Raw genomic sequence first — 20,271 nt, forward strand, 5'->3', positions numbered from 1 at the left:
ATCATTCATACGAACCAGGGGAATTAGCGCCTCCGTGAAGGATGATAACCAGGGAGAAGAATATGAAATTCCCTCTCCCCAAGGAAGGAAGATGACCACCTCTGAAGACCCGCAAACAAAGGTTTTCAAACGGGGAAGAAATCTTCACCAGAGGGTCCTACCTCGGAGGGTATCCTTGCCGCACAGTGTCTGCAAGGGGATCAGCCCTCTACCGAGTTGTAAGCAAAAAGGTACTTTATAGTAAAAATATCTTACGTTACTTCTGAAGATAATAACCGAAGCATATATCTTGCAGTTTGGATCATAGCCCTTCTCGACAGAGTTCATCTTCGGGGGATCTTCTTCCGGAGATGATGGAGAGCGAAACACCTCCCCCTGCCACCCCGCCTCATGAGGCGGGTGACCCTGAAGTGTCGTTGTGGAGGGTTTCTCCTGATCCGCCAAGGCCAGAGGGTAATCCTTTGGCCACCCGAAGTCCTCAGTATTCGGCTCCAAAAGAGAGCTACAGAAAGAATCCGGAACCGTACAGTGTGCGGTCGGACGCACTGAAGGATCTTCTGGAGCAAGCGGCCATCTCAGAAGCGCATCGTACGCTAATGGGTACGGTGATTGAGTGGATTTCAACCGCTGAAAGCGGATTACATGAAGCTTTTATGAGTCTGCTGAAAGGCTTTGAGGTACATGAAATAGTGTATGTTTTTGATAGTACCGCACACGTTAGGTGTGCCCTATACAGATAGTAGCCCGTAAGACTCTGGTTGCCGTCGAAAACGGCGGCAAACAGAGGATCATAGTCCCAGGTAATAATCAGATCGCCTTCATGTGCAGGTGGCTGAAAGTCCGATGGCTAGCCGGACTGATGAGTTTGCTGAGCTAAAGCGGCAACTTGATGCGGCAGATGCCGACATCGTGCTTGTCAGCAAGCGGCTTGACGAGGCACAGGGTATGTGATTTCTCTGGTGATCAACACATAGTAAGAGGAGCATAATGCCAGTATCTTTAATATGTTGTGACTGCAGATGGAGCTGCCACCATGGAGACCCTTAGGGCGGAACTTGCCCGAGCCAAGGAACAAGCCAGGAATAGCGATGTGGCCGCTCTAAAGGCGGTCGAAGAGCTTAGGGCCAAACAGATCGCGCATTGCTAGAGCAAGGAAAGAATGGCCAAGATGGCCGTTGAGTTGAAAGATGCCGCCGACCATTACCAGCTTGTTGAAAAAGAGAGCCGAGCGAAGGCGACGGACCTGGAGAAGGCCATGGTAGTAGCCAAGGAAACCCGCTCCAAAATCAGAGCGACGAAGGAGGAGCTGCGTCAAGCTGGAGATATCGCGGCTGGGAAGCCCTTTTTGTTGCGGACTAAGTTCGGAGATCCGAAGTATGCCCCCTCTTGATCAACTATGGAGTTCTGCAGACGCATACGTGGATTTGGCAGCAAGTGCTGCTGATGCGGCCGAGTACTTCAAGGATCAAAAAGATCGTGAAGTGGAAAAGCTGTTCTGGTCACAGTTCCATGCTCCAGTGCGTCCGTTGCTATTGAATGAGCGAATGGCCGAGCGGGCCAAGCTCCATAGGTTGTCCGGACTTGCCATGAGGTCTGTTATGGATCATTTATGGCTGGAAGGGCCAAGGCCGAATAGTTACTTTAGTTTAGTGCAACAATTCCTTAGTGTTGTGCCGCACATCGACGCTATGAAGAGGTCGGCGTGCATAGAGGGTGCGCGGATGGCACTTGCCGTGTCAAGACATACTGGGCAGAGATGGAGGCCACCACTATTGCAACACAGGGTTCGGCCGTGGGCCGAGTAGCTGTCGAGCACTACTTTGAAGAGGTCCTTGAAGGCGCTCGTTCGATAGAGGCACAGTGCTCGAAGAATATTATGTTCTAGTGACATGTATTCCCATTGTAAAAACAATATTTTATTGAATTATGAAGGTTGTGTTTATACTTTTGCCTGAAAGTATTATGATGCCTCATGTGCGGCCGTTTATGTATATATGTATATAACCTGAAAGTTTGCAGTCGTCGGCTTCAGCCCCCACGCATATAATGCGGGGGTGTTCACAAAATACGCGTATTCACACTTGATCCAATGTCTTGGTCCATTAAGGAGGTGGTAGCGCAGCGAACGAGGCAATCGGACTATATTGCTTTAACACTTTCACTTAGCCATAGGAGTTTGACTGCGGGACTACTAGATAGCCCCTGGTACCTCCGCGCTCATCCAAATACGGGGCGCGTATGTACATGACCAGGAAACGACCCTTCGTTAATGCGGAGGAATCCTGAAGATTCCGCTAAGTCATCGAGTGGTTGACCAGTCTCGCGCTTTATCATGACAGTCAGTTTTTGGCTTTCTCTACTGAGGTGCTCATCCGGATGAACCAGGGCACAATCGTAGTAGTTCTCCCAGTGCTACCTTAGCCGATATAGCGGAACATAAGGTACCAAAACATGGGAGCCGGGCAAACCCAACATTTGACCAAAGACATGATTCGGAGCTGATGCATATAAGGCCAAACTCGCGACGCCGAACACTCCCTAAGGTATTCGGTCTGTATAACATATGCCGGGCTGAACAATGCCCTTAATAATAAACCTCGAGTGTCCAGGTACGTGCAATATCCTGACGTGGCCACATGCCAATAATGTCAGCATCCTTCTCAGTTGTATTGAGTATCCGGAGGATGTGAACAACAAGTGACAGTAAAAAAGGTTTATGCAGGGTCTTAATCTGAAAAGAAACCTTTGAGCAGGTCCCTGGTGCACGTCTGCGCCTATGTCTCCGTTGTGCCGTGTCCTGGACGGGTGTAGCACGATTGTCATCTATAAAAGAGAAGAAATTAGGTGAAAGTTGTCGTGCAAGAAAATTGGTTATTATCAATAAACCATTAAAATTCAAGATGCGTCAAGTTGAGCCGAACTAGCCCTGGTTACACGCGGGAAGCCCCTGGTACCGTCTATGAGGGTTTAACCATCAAACTAATCTCATGTATATGCAGTGATGCACCGGACACGTCTAACCATGTCCGTGGTCTTGACGACCTGTCATTTATTCTGGTTGATGAGGCTGTCTAGTGCTCGGCTGTTAAAGTCGCCGCACATTCTTCCGTGTGTAGAGAACGCTCAATATTTCCACTAACTATGATGGTGCCATGTGGACCGGGCATCTTAATCTTGAGAGTAGCGTAATGTGGTACTGCGTTAAAACGAGCAAAAGCCTCTCTTTCGAGTAGTGCTTGATAGCCACTTCGGAATGGAGCGATGTAGAAAGTTAACTTTTTGCTTCGTAAGTTGTCGGAAGAACCGAATACAACCTCTAGTAATAGAGAGCCCGTGCAGCGGGCCTCTTGGCCTGGTATTACTCCCTTGAAGGTAGTATTGTTGTGGCTGATTTTTGTCGGGTCTATCCCCATTTTGCGGACTGTGTCCTGATATATCAGATTTAGACCACTACCGCCGTCCATAAGGACTCATGCGAGATGGTATCCGTTTATTATTGGGTCTAACACCAAGGCAGCCAATCCTTCATGCCGGATGCTTGTCGCGTGATCCCTGCGATCAAAGGTGATCGGGAGGCCAACCAGGGGTTGAACTTAGAGGTGACGGGCTCTACAGCGCGTGTGTTTCGGAGTGCATGTTTGCTTCTCCTCTTCATCACATGGATCATGCTTACTGTTTTAACCTCTGATGGGAATTTTTTCTGTCCTCCAGTGCTTTGCTGGCGAGGTTCGTGCTCGTCTTCGCTTGGTGTCTCCCCCTCTTTGTGTTCGGTGTTTAGCTTACCGGCCTGCTTGAAGACCCAGCATTCTCTATGGGTGTGATTTGCAGGTTTATCGGGGGTGCCATGAATCTGACATAGTTTGTCGAGAATTTTGTTTAGGCTAGACGGTCCATCTCTGCTGCCTTTGAAAGGCTTTTTCCGCTGACCTGGTCGAGAGCCCCTGAATCTGGCGTTGACCGCCATATTATCTGGGTTGTCTTCTTTATTTCGACGCTTTTTTTACTGCATCGTGGTTTTCCATTGCCATCCCTAACTTCGGATGTGCTTGGGCCGCTGGTGCTACTACGGGCTAACCAGCTATCTTCGCCCACACAAAAGTGGGTCATGAGGCTTGTCAGGGCTGCCATTGTTCTCGGTTTTTCTTGGCCGAGGTGTTTGGCGAGCCATTCATCTTGGACGCTGTGTTTGAAAGCTGCTAAGGCTTCGGCGTCCGGACAGTCAACGATTTGGTTCTTCTTAGTGAGAAATCTGTTCCAAAGCTTTCAGGCTGACTCTCCGGGCTATTGAATTATATGACTTAAATCGTCTGCATCTGGAGGTCGGACATAGGTCCCTTGAAAATTAGCCCGAAAAGCGTCCTCGAGCTCCTCCCAGCTTCCAATTGAGTTTTCGGGGAGGCTTTTCAGCCAGTGTCGAGCTGGTCCTTTAAGCTTGAGGGGCAAGTACTTGAAGGCATGGAGGTCGTCTCCGCGAGCCATATGGATATGGCGGATAAAGTCCTCAATCCAGACCTCAGGGTCTGTGGTCCCGTCGTACGCCTCTATGTTCACTGGTTTGAATCCTTCTGGGAATTCGTGGTCCAGCACCTCATCGGTGAAACATAGGGGGTGTGCGGCACCCCTGTATTTGGATGTATCATGGCGTTCGTACGGTTGTAGTATTCGGTTTTGATTTTGTGCCGGAGCACGCTTCCTAGATCCATAGATGGATCTGGTCATGCTGGATTTTTGATGCAAGTCCTCACGTAGATCGTGTGTTGACTTATGTGCGACTTTGGTAGCCGCTCTATCACGGTCACAAGGTGGTTGATCCGGCCGGTTGGCCGTGTTATTTTTCGGCTGTATGGGCTCTAAGGCCTCATCGTCAAATTCGGGTAATAGCTTGCGCTTTGGATAGCTCTTTGTGTGGTAACCTCCACCATACTTTTCTTCCTTGTTGAGAACTTTGTTCCACCTGCTGTTGAGCATGTTTTGTTCGGCCTTAAGCCTTTCCTTCTGCTTCTTCAGACTCCTCACTGTGGCAATAAGCCTTCTGCGGAGGTTCTCTTGCTCCAAGTGTGTTTCCGGGATGATGTGTGCATCTTTGTCCGGAATGTTTTCCTCCCCAGAGGGGGTTTGATGAGGTTTATCCTTGGCGTCCCCGTGTTCGGACGTTGGATCTGTACTATGTTCGCCGTTTGCAGCTTCGTCGTGCTTTGCCGCCAAAGCAATGTGGTCGTCGTTTCCTCTGGAGTCGACTGGCGTGTTATTTTCTCTTGCGATGTTATCGCTGTTTTTGCCGAGGCGGGATTTGGAGCGACGCCTACGCCGACGCTTTGTTTGCTTCTTGGAGGGGTCATCCTCCGCTATCTCCTCCCGTTCCTCGTCATCGTTTTCTTTGGGTGTATCCACCATGTATATGTCATGTGATGAGGTGGCGGTCCAGCGCCCTATGGGCGGTGGTTCCTGTTCGTCTCCTGCATCGTCGTCCATATTGTCGATGTCTTCGGAGTTGAAGTCGAGCATGTTGGTTAAATCGTCGACAGTGGCTACTAAGTGGGTGGTGAGTGGGCAGCGAATTTCTTCGTTGTCCGCATCCCGTTCTAGCCGGACATAGTTTGGCCAAGGTTCTCATGACAAGGAGAGAGACCTTAATGAATTTAGCACATCGCCGAAGGGCGAGTGCTGAAAGATATCCGCGGGGGTGAACTCCATGATCGGCGCCCAGTCGAATTCGATAGGCACGTATGCAGGCGGCTCGGAGTCCATGGCCGGAGACGAATCCAGTGGTTCGGCGACACGGCACTCGTAAGGGGTGAAGTCAGTATCCGGCTCCATCGCCACTGAGAGTGCGGCCTCCATGGCGAGGTCTATCCCTCCATCTTCGGATGGCGCAATTTCCTCTGGAATGAAGGCCAGAGTAGTTGCAGATGCGATCTCCCGAACACCGTCCGACGGCAGAGTTACGTCGTGCTCGTCGTGATTGTGGGGCGCACCTGACATGGGCTCGAATCCGTCGAAGATCAAGTCTCCGTGGATGTCGGCAGTGTAGTTTAAGTTACTGAACCTGACCTGATGGCCAGGGGCGTAGCTCTCGATCTACTCCAGATGGCCAAGCGAATTGGCCCACAGTGCGAAGCCGTCGAATACGAAGATCTGTCCAGGGAGGAAAACCTCACCCTGGACCACATCGTTACCGATGATCGAAGGGGCCATCGAGCCTTATGGTGATGACACAGTGGAACTCTCAATGAAAGCACCAATGTCGGTGTCAAAACCGGCGGATCTTGGGTAGGGGGTCCCGAACTGTGTGTCTAAGGCGGATGGTAACAGGAGGTAGGGGACACGATGTTTACCCAGGTTCGGGCCCTCTTGATGAAGGTAATACCCTACGTCCTGCTTGATTGTTCTTGACGATATGAGTATTACAAGAGTTGATCTACCACGAGATCATAGAGTCTAAACCCTAGAAGCTAGCCTATGGTATGATTGTATGTGGTCCTACGGACTAAACCCTCTGGTTTATATAGACATCGTAGGGGGCTAGGGTTACACAAAGTCGGTTACAAGGGAGGAGATCTACGTATCCGTATTGCCAAGCTTGCCTTCCATGCCAAGGAAAGTCCCATCCGGACACGGGACGAAGTCTTCAATCTTGTATCTTCATAATCCAACAGTCTGGCCAAAGGATATAGTCCGACTATCCGGAGACCCCCTAATCCAGGACTCCCTCACTCCATATAGCCAAAGATGGGCCTCAGAGGGCTGCCAGGGGGCCCACGAGGCAGGGGGCGTGCCCAGGGGGTAGGGCGCGCCCCCACCCTCGTGGATGGTGGGTGGCCCCCCTATGGTACTTCTTTCGCCCAATATTTTTTATATATTCTGAAACATGCTCCCGTGAAGTTTCACGACTTTTGGAGATGTCCAGAATAGGTCTCTAATATTTGCTCCTTTTCCAGCCCAGAATTCCAGTTGCCGGCGTTCCCCCTCTTCATGTAAACCTTGTAAAATAAGAGAGAATAAGCATAAGTATTGTGACATAATGTGTAATAACAACCCATAATGCAATAAATATCGATATAAAAGCATGATGCAAAATGGACGCATCAACTCCCCCAATCTTAGACCTCGCTTGTCCTCAAAAGAAAGCCGAAATCGAAAAATATGTCCACATGTTTAGAGATAGAGGTGTCGATAAATAAAATACGGACATGAGGGCATCATGATCATTCTTAGAACAACAACATATACATATACATATATATATAGTCATATGACCTTTTATGCTAAAGTAACAATTCATTCACATACTCAAGTATGAATCAGAAACTTCATTGAAAACTAACAAACTATAATCTGAGTCATTGAAGCAATTGCAATTTATCATAACATAGGAAAGAGTCAATATAAGAGCTTCTCAGCAAGTCCACATACTCAACCATCATTTAGTCTTTCACAATTGCTAACACTCACGCGATATTTATGGTTATGAAGTTTTAATCGGACACAGAGAAAGATAGGGGCTTATAGTTTTGCCTCCCAACTTTTTACCTCAAGGGTAATGTCAACAATAATAGTTCATGAAAACTCACATCCAATTAGCTATATATACCTGGATCTTTCCAACACATTGCGCTTGCCAAAGGATAAAATGTAAAAAGGAAAGGTGAAGATCACTGTGACTCTTGCATGAAGTATAAGACAAGAATAAAAGATAGGCCCTTCACAAAGGGAAGCAGAGGTTGTCAAGTGCTTTTATGGTTGGATGCACAAAATCTTAATGCGAAAGAACGTCACTTTATATTGCCACTTGTGATATGGACCTTTATTATGCAGTCCGTCACTTTTATTTCTTCCACATCACAAGATCGTATAAAGCTTATTTTCTCCGCACTAATAAATCATACATATTTAGAGCGCAAATTTTTATTGCTTGCAACGATGAAAACTTACTTGAGGGATCTTACTCAATCCATAGGTAGGTATGGTGGACTCTCATGGCAAAACTGCTTTAAGGATATTTGGAAGCACAAGTAGTATCTCTACTTGGTGCAAAGAAATTGGCTAGCAAGAGAGGGAAAGGCAAGCCCAACATGTTGGATGATCCATGACAATATAATTTATCTCAGATGCAAGAAAACATAACCCATTATGTTGTCTTCTTTGTCCAACATCAACTCCTTAGCATGTCAAATTTAATGAGTGCTCACAATCATAAAAGATGTCCAAGATAGTATATTTATATGTGAAAACCTCTCTTTCTTTATTCCTTCCTATTAATTGCAACGATGACCAAAACTATGTTTGTCAACTCTCAACAACTTTTATTCATCATACTCTCTATATGTGAAGTCATTACTCTCCATAAGATCCATATGATCTCTTTATTTCTTTTTATTTCTTCTCTTTTATTCTATTCCCTCAAGATCATAGCAAGATAATCAAGCCCTTGACTCAACACTAATCTTTAATATATATAGCTCACAGACTCGATTACATAGAAGGATGATAAAGAAAAACTCACAACTAGATCATACTAAAACTTTATTCTACTAGATCAAGATATTACCAAAAGGATCGAACTAAGAAAAACGGCAAAGATAAAAGTGATAGTGATATGATACCGGGGCACTCCCCCAAAGCTTGGCAATTGCCAAGGGGAGTTCTCATACCCATGTGTTTATGTCTCCTTCCTCGGAGGTGGTGATGATGGAGTTGTTGATGACATGTGCTTCTTCCTTTAATTTGCGCATGAGGATAGAATTTTGCTCCCTTAGGTCCTTGATCTCCCGCTCAAGGCTTAATACCTTTTTGCATAGTTCTTGTTTGTTCTCCTGCAAGAGACGAAAAGGGATAAACTCGATCTTAGGTTTGTTTGCTCTATTGGGGAGGCTTGACTTTTTGAACTCCACATGCATGTCCCCAGGTTGAGGTAATGGGACTTCATCTTCATCTGAGCTCGTCTCCTCCGTTCCCTTAGGCTCATAGTTTTCTTCTTCCTCCGTGCTCCAACCACAATGCTCCAAGTCCCCGTAGACCTTATGATCTGCAAGGTAATCTGCCACATATATAGCTTTCTCCCTCCGAATCTTGGGATGACATAATGCTCTAATCTGCAGCAGAAACAGCTCGAAACAAAGATAGAGGATATTTGCGTGATACGGTGGTCAAAACCTTCAGGAGATTATATAATGAATTTTTACCGACCAAAAGAAGTATCATGCAAGAAAACAGAGTCCGGAGAGCACACGAGGTGCCCACGAGGCAGGGGGCACGCCCTCCACCCTCGTGGAAGCCTCGTGTCCTTCCCGTACTACTTCTTATTTTCCTATTTTCTTAAATATTCCAAAACGGAGAAAAAATGCCATTAGAATTGTTTTGGAGTTGGTTTACTTACCGTACCACGTACCTATTCCTTTTCGGAGTCTGAAACATTCTGGAAAGTGTCCCTTATGTATTCTTCCGGGGTTACGGTTTCAATAACATTAGTTTCAACATTTATGGGATTACCTGAGATATAATGTTTGATTCTTTGACTGTTCACCACCCTCGGATTTGTGCCTTCGAAGTTGTTGATTTTTATGGCACCGGAACGATAGACCTCCTCGATGATGTAAGGACCTTCTCATTTAGAGAGGAGTTTTCCCGCAAAAATCTTAAATGAGAGTTGTATAGCAATACATAATCACCTACATTAAACTCATGCTTTTGTATCCTTTTATCATGCCATCTTTTAACTTTTTCTTTAAATAGTTTGGCATTCTCATAAGCCTGGGTTCTCCATTCATCAAGTGAGCTAATGTTAAAAAGCCTCTTCTCACCAACAAGTTTGAAATCATAATTGAGCTCTTTAATGGCCCAATATGCCTTATGTTCTAGTTCAAGAGGTAAGTGACATGCTTTACCATAAACCATTTTATACGGAGACATACCCATAGGACTTTTATATGCAGTTCTATAGGCCCATAATGCACCATCAAGCTTCTTGGACCAATTCTTTCTAGATCTATTAGCAGTCTTTTGCAAAATTAATTTAATCTCTCTATTGCTCAGTTCTACTTGACCACTAGACTGTGGATGATATGGAGATGCAATTCTATGATTAACATCATACTTAGCAAGCATTTTACGAAAAGCACCATGAATAAAATGTGAACCACCATTAGTCATTAAATATTTATGGACTCCAAACCTTGGAAAAACAACTTCTTTAAGCATCTTAATAGAGGTGCTATGATTAGCACTACTATTTGGAATAGCTTCTACCCACTTAGTAACGTAATCAATAGCAACTAAAATATGTGTATACCCATTAGAGGAAGGAAACGGTCCCATATAATCAAAGACCCAAACATCGAATGGTTCAATAACAAGTGAATAATTCATAGGAATTTCTTGATGTCTACTAATATTACCAATTCTTTGACATTCATCACAAGACAAAACAAACTTACGGGCATCTTTAAAGAGAGTAGGCCAATGAAAACTGGATTGCAATACCTTATGTGCAGTTCTGTCTCCAGCATGGTGTTCTCCATAAGCTTCGGAGTGACACTTGTGTAGGATCTGTTCCTGTTCATGCTCAGGTACACAACGTCTAATAACACCATCTACTCCTTACTTATAAAGATGCGGGTCATCCCAGAAGTAATGTCTTAAATCATAGAAGAACTTTTTCTTTTGCTGGTATGTGAAACTAGGTGGTATAAACTTAGAAACAATATAATTAGCATAATCAGCATACCATGGAGCAGTACGAGAAGCATTAATGACAGCTAATTGTTCATCAGGAAAGCTATCATCAATAGGTAGTGGGTCATCAAGAACATTCTATAACCTAGACAAGTTGTCTGCAACGGGGTTCTTAGCTCCCTTTCTATCAATAATATGCAAATTGAATTCTTGAAGCAAGAGAACCCATCTAATAAGTCTAGGTTTAGCATCTTTCTTTTCCATAAGATATTTAATAGCAGCATGATTAGTGTGAACAATTACTTTAGAATCAACAATATAAGGTCTGAACTTATGCCACCTCTTGAGCACTGCGTTGGTTTTCCCTTGAAGAGGAAAGGGTGATGCAGCAAAGTAGCGTAAGTATTTCCCTCAGTTTTTGAGAACCAAGGTATCAATACAGTAGGAGACTACACACAAGTCCCTTGTACCTACACAAACAAATAAGAACCTGGCAACCAACGCGATAAAGGGGTTGTCAATCCCTTCACGGTCACTTACGAGAGTGAGATCTGATAGAGATAATAATGATAAGATAAACATTTTTGTTGTTTTTATGATATAGATTGAAAGTAAAGATTGCAAAATAAACAGTGCCAGAAATAACTTGTTGACCGGAGATTAATATAATGGAGGATAGATCTGGGGGCCATAGGTTTCACTACTGGCTTCTCTCAAGATAGCATAAGTATTACGGTGGGTGAACAAAATACTGTCGAGCAATTGATAGAAAAGCGAATAATTATGAGAATATCTAGGCATGATCATTTATATAGGCATCATGTCCGTGACAAGTAGACCGACTCCTGCCTGCATCTACTACTATTATTCCACACATCGACCACTATCCATCATGCATCTAGAGTATTAAGTTCATAAGAACACAGTAACGCATTAGGTAAGATGACATGATGTAGAGGGATAAACTCAAGCAATATGATATAAACCCCATCTTTTTATCCTCGATGGCAACAATACAATATGTGTCGTTTCCCTTTCTGTCACTGGGATCGAGCACCGCAAGATTGAACCCAAAGCTAAGCACTTCTCCCATTGCAAGAAAGATCAATCTAGTAGGCCAAACCAAACTGATAATTCGAAGAGACTTGCAAAGATAACCAATCATACATAAAAGATTTCAGAGAAGAATCAAATATTGTTCATAGATAGGCTTGATCATAAACCCAAAATTCATCAGATCTCGACAAACACAACGCAAAAAGAGTTACATCGAATAGATCTCCAAGAAGATCGAGGAGAACTTTGTATTGAGATTCAAAGAGAGAGAAGAAGCCATCTAGCTAATAGCTATGGACCCGAAGGTCTGAAGTAAACTACTCACACATCATCGGAGCGGCCATGGAGTTGATGTAGAGGCCCTCCGTGATCGATGCCCCCTCCGGCGGAGCTCCGAAAAAGCCCCGAGATGGGATCTCTTGGGTACAGAAGGTTGCGGCGGTGGAAATAGGGTTTCGTGGTGCTCCTGGATGTTTTCAGGGTATGTGAACATATATAGGAGGAAGAAGTAGGTCGGTGGAGCCACGAGGGGGGAGGGCGCGCCCAGGGGGTAGGCGCGCCCCCTGCCTCGTGGCCACCTCGTTGGTTGCTTGACGTCTACTTCAAGTCCTATGGATCATGTTTGTTCCAAAAATAACTCTCCCGAAGGTTTCATTCCGTTTGATATTCCTTTTGTGCGAAACACTGAAATAGGCAAAAAAAACAGCAATTTGCACTGGGCCTTGGGTTAGTAGGTTAGTCCCAAAATAATATAAAAGTGTAAAATAAAGCCCATTAACTTCCAAAACAGATAATATAATAGCATGGAACAATCAAAAATTATAGATACGTTGGAGACGTATCAAGCATCCCCAAGCTTAATTCCTGCTCGTCCTCGAGTAGGTAAATGATAAAAACAGAATTTTTGATGTGGAATGCTACATAGCATAATTCTCAATGTAATTCTCTTTATTGTGGCATGAATATTCAGATCAGAAAGATTCAAGACAAAAGTCTAATATTGACATAAAAATAATAATACTTCAAGAATACTAACTAAACAATTATGTCTTGTCAAAATAACATGGCAAAAGAATGTTCATCCCTACAAAATCATATAGTTTGGTCATGCTCCATTTTCGTCACACAAGAATGCTCTCATCATGCACAACCCCGATGACAAGCCAAGCAATTGTTTCACACTTTAGTAATCTCAAACTTTTATCAACTTTCACGCAATACATGAGCGTGAGCCATGGATATAGCACTGTGGGTGGAATAGAATATGATGATGGGGGTTATCTGGAGAAGACAAAAAAGTAGAAAGTCTCACATCGACGTGACTAATCAATGGGCTAGGGAGATGCCCATCAATTGATGTCAATGCAAGGAGTAGGGATTGCCATGTGATACATCTCCAACGTATCTACTTTTCCAAACACTTTTGCCCTTGTTTTGGACTCTAACTTGCATGATTTGAATGGAACTAACCCGGACTGACGTTGTTTTCAGCAGAAATACCATGGTGTTATTTATGTGCAAGAGTAAACGTTCTCGGAATGACCTGAAACTTCACGGAGCCACTTTCCAGAAAATAAGAAAACTACCTGCAAAATATAAAGGCCAGGGGGCCCACCACCTCTCCACGAGGGTGGGGGGCGCCTCCCCCCTAGGGCGTGCCCCCTACCTCGTGGGCCCCCTGTTGCCTCTCCGACTCCAACTCCAACTCCATATATTGTGTTTCGAGGAGAAATAAAATCATAGAGAAGAAATCATCGTGTTTTACGATACGGAGCCGCCGCCAAGCCCTAAAACCTCTCGGGAGGGCTGATCTGGAGTCCGTTCGGGGCTCCGGAGAGGGGAATCCGTCGCCATCGTCATCATCAACCATCCTCCATCACCAATTTCATGATGCTCACTGCCGTGCGTGAGTAATTCCATCGTACGCTTGCTGGACGGTGATGGGTTGGATGGGATCTATCATGTAATTGAGTTGGTTTTGTTAGGGTTTGATCCCTAGTGTCCACTATGTTCTGAGATTGATGTTGCTATGACTTTGCTATGCTTAATGCTTGTAACTAGGGCCCGAGTGCCATGATTTCAGATCTGAACCTATTATGTTTTCATCAATATATGAGTGTTCTTGATCCTATCTTGCAAGTCTATATTAACCTATTATGTGTTTTGATCCGTTAACCCCGAAGTGACAATAATCGGGATACTTACCGGTGATGACCATAGTTTGAGGAGTTCATGTATTCACTATGTGTTAATGCTTTGTTCCGGTTCTCTATTAAAAGGAGGCCTTAATATCCCTTAGTTTCCGTAAGGACCCTGCTGCCACGGGAGGGTAGGACAAAAGATGTCATGCAAGTTCTTTTCCATAAGCACGTATGACTATGTTTGGAATACATGCCTACATTATATCAATGAACTGGAGCTAGTTTTGTGTCACCCTAGGTTATGACTGTTACATGATGAATAGCATCCGGCATAATTCTCCATCACTGATCCATTGCCTACGAGCTTTCCATATATTGTTCTTCGCTTATTTACTTTACCGTTGCTATTGCTATCATCACTACAAAATACCAAAAACATTGCTTTTACTACCGTTACCTTTTGTTACCGTTATCACTACTATCATATTACTTTTCTACTAAACACTTTGCTGCAGATATTAAGTTTCCAAGTGTAGTCGAATTGACAACTCAGCTGCTAATACTTGAGAATATTCTTTGGCTCCCCTTGTGTCGAATCAACAAATTTGGGTTGAATACTCTACCCTCGAAAACTGTTGTGATCCCCTATACTTGTGGGTTATCAAGACTATTTTCTGGCGCCATTGCCGAGGAGCATAGCTCTATTCTTTGAGTCACTTGGGATTTATATCTGCTTATCACTATGAAGAACTTGAGAGATCCAAAAACCAAGATCTATCCCTCAACTACGAGGGGAGGTAAGGAACTGCCATCTAGCTCTGCACTTGATTCACCTTCCGTTTTGAGTAAGCTTGTGACACCTACACCTACTTCTGCTATTCGTTCTGATATGTCGCATGTTATTGATGATGCCACTTCTGCTATGCATGATACTTATGATGAAACTACCTCTATGCCTGATACTACTGTGCCACTTAGTGATTTTCTTGATGAACAACTTGCTAGGGCTAGAGAGATTGAAAATATTGAATCTGATGATACTGATGAAAGTGATGATGAAGAATCACTTGTTATTCCTAAGGGTTATGTTTTTGATCAAGAAGCTTCTTTCACTATTTTAGCTTGCAAAAATAGAAATGAATTCAAAAGGTTATTAGCTAAATGGAGTAAGCAATCTCTAAATGCTAGAATGAAACCTGACCCTGCTTTTGCTACTTAACCTATCTTTGTTACTGATAAGGATTATGAATTCTCTGTTGATCCTGATATAATTACTTTGGTTGAATCTGATCCTTTTCATGGTTATGAATCTGAAATTGTTGTGGCACATCTTACTAAGTTGAATGATATAGCCACCATGTTCACTAAAGATGAGAGAACTCGTTACTTTTACATCCTTAAAATATTTCCGTTCTCATTAAAGGGTGATGCTAAGATATGGTTTAATTCTCTTGATCCTGGTTGTGAGCGTAGTCCCCAGGATATGATTTATTACTTCTCTGCTAAATATTTCCCTGCTCATAAGAAACAAGCTGCTTTCAGGGATATATATAATTTTGGGAAATTGAAGAAGAGAGTCTCCCACAAGCTTCGGGGAGGCTTCTCCAATTAATTAATGCTTTGCCTGATCATCCTCTTAAGAAAAATGAAATACTTGATATCTTCTATAATGGACTAACCGATGCCTCCAGAGATTACCTGGATAGTTGTGATGGTTCTGTTTTCAGGGAAAGAACACCGGATGAAGCTGAAATTCTGTTGAATAATATGTTGACAAAAGAAAATAATTGGACACCTCTGATACGTCTCCAACGTATCTATAATTTTTGATTGCTCCATGCTATATTATCTACTGTTTTGGACATTATTGGGCTTTATTATCCATGTTTATATTATTTTTGGTACTAACCTATGAACCGGAGGCCCAGCCCAGAATTGTTGTTTTTGCCTGTTTTAGGGTTTCGAAGAAAAGGAATATCAAACTGAGTCCGAATGGAATGAAAACTTCGGGAACGTGATTTTCTCATCGAATACAACTCAGGAGACTTGGACCCTACGTCAAGACACGTAACAGGAGGCCACGAGGTAGGGGGCGTGCCTACCCCCACCCCCCAGGCGCGCCCTCCACCCTCATGGGCCCTCTGTTGCTCCACCGACACACTTCTTCCTCCTATATATACCGACGTACCCCCAAACGATCAGATACGGAGCCAAAAACCTAATTCCACCGCCGCAACTTTCTGTATCCACGAGATCCCATCTTGGGGCCTGTTCCGGAGCTCCGCCGGAGGGGGCATCGATCACGGAGGGCCTCTTCATCAACACCATAGCCCCTTCGATGAAGTGTGAGTAGTTTACCTCAGACCTACGGGTCCATAGTTAGTAGCTAGATGGCTTCTTCTCTCTTTTTGGATCTCAATACAATGTTCTCCCCCTCTCTTGTGGAGATCTATTCGATGTAATCTTCTTTTTGCGGTGTGTTTGTTGAGATCGATGAATTGTGGGTTTATGATCAAGTCTATCTATGAATAATATTTGAACCTTCTCTGAATTCTTTTATGTATGATTGGTTATCTTTGCAAGTCTCTTCGAATTATCAGTTTGGTTTGGCCTACTAGATTGATCTTTCTTGCAATGGGAGAAGTGCTTAGCTTTGGGTTCAATCTTGTGGTGTCCTTTCGCGGTGACAGTAAGGGCGGCAAGGCACGTATTGTATTGTTGCCATCGAGGATAACAAGATGGGGTTTTCTTCATATTGCATGAGTCTATCCCTCTACATTGTAACGTCCGGATAATCAAGCTACAGTGAACCTCTGCTAATAGTGCCACGTCACCTCGGTTACTGTTCCTAATCTCGTGTAAGTTTGAAACTGATTCAAATTCAAATTCAAAATGAACCAAAGAATAAAAACTTTTCAAAATTTAATACAAAATGTTCGGGGTGTGCAAATAAATGCCTAGGAATTTATGGTGTGGGATCCATGCCTTTATAAAAGACCTAAATACTTAAAATGAGTTAAAACAGAAAAGAAAATAAATAAAAGAAAAAAAAACTAAACTAACAAAAAAAAAGAGAGAAAGCCCCCCCCCCCGCTGGGCCAAGTGGCCCAGCTGGCCTCAGCCGACCGAACGGGCCGCCCCCCCCCCCCTCGGCCCAGCCAGTGGCCTGCCAGGCCGGCCCACTCCCTCCCCTGGCCTATAACCCCGTGGGGGCACCGAACCCTAGCACGATCCCCATTCCCCCCTCGCACTCCTCTCTCTCCCTCCTCTGCCCGATCTGGATCGGGGCGAACCCCCCCGATCCCATCGGCCCGACGCCGCCGTCGATCCCCATAGCCCCGCCGCCGTTCACCATCGCCACCGCCACCGCGCTCCCCGTTCTCCTCTGGACGCCGCCGTGCCGCTGCCATCGCCCCGCGTGCCTCGGCCTCCTCCTCGCCCCGTGCCGAGGCCGCCGTTCCAGCGCCGCGCCCCCGACCTCGTCGCCCGCCGCCCTCACCGCCGGACCGCCCCGTCGCCGTCTTCCTCCTCAAACCCCCGCTGCCACTTCCCTACAGGCTCCCGGTGAGGCCCCCGGCCTCTTCCTTCCCCTCGTCCCTGTCGACGCGGTCGAGCTCCACCCGCGTGCGCGCGCCCGACCGCACGCCCGGCGACCTCTGGCCGCGCCCGCGCCACGTTCCCGACCGGCTAGTGCCCGCCGCGGCCCCGCGCTCTCTTGCACCCGCCCGCACCGGCCACCGCTCGCATGGCCTCGCCCCCTCGCCCCGCATCGCCATCTCCGGCCTCCCCGTGACGCCCAGGCCGAGCCCGCTTGCCCCCCCTCGCGCCGGCTGGCCATGGCCGCGCCCGTGGCCTCTTCCCCTGTCGCGTGGTCGGCGCGGCCCCGCCGCTCGCCGGAGCTGGCCGGCCCTTCCCATACGGGCGACCCGGTGGCCTCCGCCTGCGCCCCGGGTTCCCATACGGGTGCCCGCACGCTCACGGGGGCTTCGCCCCAGCAACCGCGCCCGCTAGCGCCCGAACCCGCTAGGCCCCCTGGGGCCTATGACAAGGGGGCCCCACCCCCAGAACGTTTCATTAAAAAAAAGGAATTAAAATTAATAATAATAAAATTAATTAATTAATTGAGGAATTAATTAAGTTAATTAATCATAATTAGATTAATCAAATTAACTAATTAGTCTAATTAAACTGTGATTAGTTTAGCTAAAACCTGATTAGCCTAAACAGGGTATGACAGGTGGGCCCCGCTGGTCCCACACGTCAGTTTGACCAGTCAACGCCCCTGTTGACTGCTGACGTCATGCTGACGTCATGATGACGTCAGCAAACACTGTTTCGGATAATGTTAGATTTAAATAATTAATAAAATTCCAGAAATTATTAAAATCTTTAGAAAATGATATCTTTTAATCCGTAACTCGGATTAAAATATTTTCAACATGAAAGTTGCTCAGAACGACGAGACGAATTCGGATACGCAGCCCGTTCGTCCGCCACGCATCCCTAACCTATCAAACACGCAACTTTCCCCCTCTGTTTCATCTGTCCGAAAACGCGAAACACCGGGGATACTTTCCCGGATGTTTCCCCCTTCACCGGTATCACCTAATACCGCGTTAGGGCACCCCTAGCACCGTTACTTGCCTTGTCATGCATCGTTATGCATCTGTTTGCATTATATTTATTGTTTCTTCCCCCTTCTTCCGCTAGACACCGAGACCGACGCCGCTGCTACCCAGTACGACTACGGAGTTGACGACCCCTCTCTCTTGCCAGAGCAACCAGGCAAGCCCCCCCTTTGATCACCAGATATTGCCTACTCTTCTCTATACTGCTTGCATTAGAGTAGTGTAGCATGTTACTGCTTCCCGTTAATCCTATATTGATGCATAGCCTGTCCTTGCTACTACTGTTGTTGCCTTTACCCGCAGTCCTAATGCTTAGTATAGGATGCTAGTTTATCATCAGTGGCCCTACTTTCTTGTCCGTCTGCCATGCTATACTATCGGGCCGTGATCACTCGGGAGGTGATCACGGGTATATACTATATACTTTATACATGATACATGTGGTGATTAAAGACGGGTCGGCTCGTAGGAGCACCCGCGAGTGGATCTTTGAGGCGGAGCGACAGGGCAGGTTCCGACCACCTAGGAGAGAGGTGGGCCTGGCCCTGGTCGGCGTTCACGGATACTTAACACGCTTAACGAGTTCTGGGTATTTGATCTGAGTCTGGCCATTTGGTCTATACGCACTAACCATCTACGCGGGAGTAGTTATGGGTATCCCGGCGTCGTGGTATCAGCCGAAGCCTTCGTGACGTCAGCGACTGAGTGGCGCGCGCCGGATTGGAACGTAAGCCTGCTCTTGTATTAAGGGGGCTAGTTCTGCTTCCGGCCGCGTTCGCAACGTGCAGGTGTGCTAAGGGCGATGGGCCCAGACCCCTGGGCGCTTAGGTTTAGACCGGCGTGCTGACCTCTCTGTTGTGCCTAGGTGGGGCTGCGACGTGTTGATCTTCCGAGGCCGGGCATGACCCAGGAAGGTGTGTCCGGCCAAATGGGATCAAGCGTGTTGGGGTATGTGGTGCACCCCTGCAGGGAAGTTAATCTATTCGAATAGCCGTGATCTTCGGTAACAGGACGACTTGGAGTTGTACCTTGACCTTATGACAACTAGAACCGGATACTTAATAAAACACACCCTTCCAAGTGCCAGATACAACCGGTGGTCGCTCTCTCTCAGGGATATGAGGAGGGGATCGCCGGGTAGGATTATTGCTATGCGATGATACTTGGAGGACTTCAGTCTACTCTCTTCTACATGTTGCAAGACGGAGGCTGCCAAAAGCGTAGTCTTCGAAAGGACTAGCTATCCCCCTCTTATTCCGGCTTTCTGCAGTTCAGTCCACATATGATAGCCTTATTCCATTTGATACCAATGCATACATATGTAGTGTAGCTCCTTGCTTGCGAGTACTTTGGATGAGTACTCACGGTTGCTTTCTCCCTCTTTTCCCCCTATCCCTTCTATCTGGTTGGCGCAACCAGATGTTGGAGCCCAGGAGCCAGACGCCACCGTCGACGATGACTCCTACTACACCGGAGGTGCCTACTACTACGTGATGCCCGCTGACGACGACCAGGAGTAGTTAGGAGGATCCCAGGCAGGAGGCCTGCGCCTCTTTCGATCTGTATCCCAGTTTGTGCTAGCCTTCTTAAGGCAAACTTGTTTAACTTATGTCTGTACTCAGATATTGTTGCTTCCGCTGACTCGTCTATGATCGAGCTCTTGTATTCGAGCCCTCGAGGCCCCTGGCTTGTAATATGATGCTTGTATGACTTATTTTATTTGTAGGGTTGTGTTGTGATATCTTCCCGTGAGTCCTTGATTTTGACCATACACA

This window comes from Triticum urartu, chromosome 5A (genome assembly GCF_056163025.1).
Source record: "Triticum urartu cultivar PI428250 chromosome 5A, HENAU_Tu73, whole genome shotgun sequence".
In the NCBI taxonomy this organism is placed as follows: domain Eukaryota; kingdom Viridiplantae; phylum Streptophyta; class Magnoliopsida; order Poales; family Poaceae; genus Triticum; species Triticum urartu.